General features: G+C 31.4%; 1 pseudogene; it reads left to right on the plus strand.

Annotated features, from left to right (window-relative positions):
• The first annotated feature begins 2,394 nt into the window (after positions 1 to 2,394).
• Positions 2,395 to 2,595, plus strand: LOC136309679 (small nucleolar RNA U3; annotated as a pseudogene).
• The last annotated feature ends 252 nt before the right edge of the window (positions 2,596 to 2,847 follow it).

Genomic DNA, 2,847 nt, shown 5'->3' on the forward strand with positions numbered 1-2,847 from the left:
ACATTAGAGGGAAGCAGGAGATGGCTCAATCAACAATTTGAATCTGAAGGGTTCCTTTTTCCATCTATTTGGGCAAAAGTAACCTTGCTGTGTCATCATGCTCATACAGTCCATCAGGGATTGAAGTTCTATTTCCTTGCTTCCTTAACATTTATGCTCTCATAAATTTCCCATTTGAAAGAATGCCACACAAATAACAAACCTGTTTTGAATGATATTTTTTTTTCAACGATCTAAAAAAAAACCTACTTTTCTGCTTTGGGCTTTATTTAGAGGTAAGATCTAGCAAATTCTCTTTTTTCTCTTTCTCTCTATATATGTATAAAATGTAAATGCAAATATTAAAAGCATGGATTCTTTCCTCACATTACCTACTTATGAACACGTATAAGAATGAAAGCCAACTGCATAAAATATTGAACAAACATTACCTTAGGTATTTCCTATGTGATATCAAATAAATTTCTATAAATGTCTGGGGAAATATATCTGGGAAAAAACATAAAATGCATGCCCTTTCAAAAAGCTATGTGCAAAAGCTAGGTCACAAAAGGAGAATTGTACACTAGCATTATAAATATGGGGGAGGGAAATGCACAGTGCTGGGTGTCTGTCTCAGCCATAGGTTGTGTGAAGAAATGTTACTGGGAATATTTTTCAAAAGAGTTAGCCACTCATGTCCGGACTAAAATGCTTTGTAAAGGAATGAATGTGGCCTTCACATTTATGAAAAGCAAAACAAGATAAAGACTGGAGAAGGGAGAAGATGGTAATGTATTTCATATAAAGAAATTAAAAGAGTTAAAGGAGAGGTTAGAGTCCTGGAGAGAAAGGGCATTTCTGTGGTTAAGAAGGGAAAGGGAACATTCTGAAGGAAATGTTTATTGATTTGGATGATAATCATTGACTCCACCATGTACTTTGGTTTTCCAGATAACAGTTAAATTAATAATCAATAAAGAACATTACTGTAATGCAAATACCAAATGTACATTTTGTCTTTGCTTTTTAAGATCAAATATGGCACTGTATAGTCAAATATAATTTATAGAAGGAAGCAACAATTATCACATAAAGATTTTTTATTTGAAAAGCTATTTTCTGCCTATCTGCTTTTCCACACTCTCTCAACACTTGGTCTCTAATGACCGTATAGAAATTTCTTGTATGCTCAGAAAGTATGTGACTTTCTGTCCATCATCAATGTCTTTCTTACAGTTTCAATAAATTTTAAATATATATATATATATTGAATTATAAATAAAAAAAAAGATCAAACTGACTTCCAAATTGCATATTGCTCATTTCTCTTCAGGGAAAACTTTGTATAAACCACGTAAGGGATTACTTTCTATTTCCCTCTGCAGAAAGTATAGATCTCTTTTCCATGGTCTTAAACATTCCTTTGTATATTCATATCCAGTATTGATTTTGTATTAAGTTTAGCATTACAAAAAGCTGTACTTTAATAATTCTTAATTAAAGAAAAATGTGGGAGAAATTCCTTTTAATTACCTTTAAAAGGGGAAAATCTAATTTGGGGATTTTCAGTAAAATCTAAAGTAGTGTAAAGAAAAAAATGAAGGGATTGGTAAAAAAAAAAAAAAACATTTATACATAACACATAGACACAGGAACAGTGTGGTAATAACCAGAGGGAAAATGGGGTAGGGATAGGTGGAGGTGGCCAAGAGGGCAGAAAGGGGACAGAAAGAGACTGTGCTTGGGGCAGAGGGCACACGAGGGGGTATGCAGATGGTGTTATATTAAATTGTACACTTGAAACCTATATGATTTTGTAAAACAGTGTCATCCCCAATAATTCAGTTAAAAATTTAAAAATGAAAAGATAATTTATTTAATGAGAATTTTAGTGAAAACAAATCCCATAGCTTTTTGTTGTAAAATTAGATTTATTCAGAATCATTTTAGCTTTACTTCTGCCTTTTAGAGGCACCTCCAAATATTGGGTAATATGAATGAATAAACAAATAAAATTGAATATTTACAAGTAACTTATGAAGAATTTCTTCAGTGTAACCGTTATGATACATAACCTAGGAAAAATAAATTATGTTCTGATCTAGCTTGAATTTAGAGAATTACCTATAAGATAATTTCTTCTCCAAATATATATATATATTCTTTGTTTAAAAAACCCACACAACCCCTGAATTTGGGATGCTACCTAACTTTATACCCTTTAATCATAGTTTATTTTTAACATGAAATTAATGAGTACTCACACATATATTGTCACTTTAAATTATTTTTATTTATAAGTTCTTTTTGTTTAAAGTATCCCTAATACCACAAACAATAATTTTTTATTTTTTCCAAGATTCTATGATCATATTGAAATCACCAAGATTGTCAATAAAAATAAGTATTATTAAGACTATACTTTCAGGGATCATTTCTATAGTTTGTTACTAGAGAAGTTTCTCTGATCATGTAAAGTACCAGAAACCACGAGGAGGAGTTGCAGTGTTCTCTCCTGAGCGTGAAGCCGGCTCTTGGTGTTGCTTGTGCAACTGCCTTTTGCCACTGATGATAGTTCTTCTCTTCCTTTAGGAGAGTAAGAGGGAGAGTGGAAGGAAAAAAAAAAGTATTATTTTTGTATATAATTGTCCAGTAAGATTTTAAATGTCAAAACATTTTATGTTTTCTTATAAACATTTTAATTGTGTTAGTGCTACATAGTAGGCATAAACATGCCAACTTGCAGTCCAACTAGTGGTAAATTGGCTGACAGAATTTGTATAAGCACAAGATAATGTTTGACTTATGATTTACAATAAAGTTTTAAAATACAAAGTAAACATTGTATGTACATAACAGGCAGCA

The sequence above is a fragment of the Saccopteryx bilineata genome, chromosome 6 (assembly GCF_036850765.1).
Source record: "Saccopteryx bilineata isolate mSacBil1 chromosome 6, mSacBil1_pri_phased_curated, whole genome shotgun sequence".
Lineage (NCBI taxonomy): Eukaryota > Metazoa > Chordata > Mammalia > Chiroptera > Emballonuridae > Saccopteryx > Saccopteryx bilineata.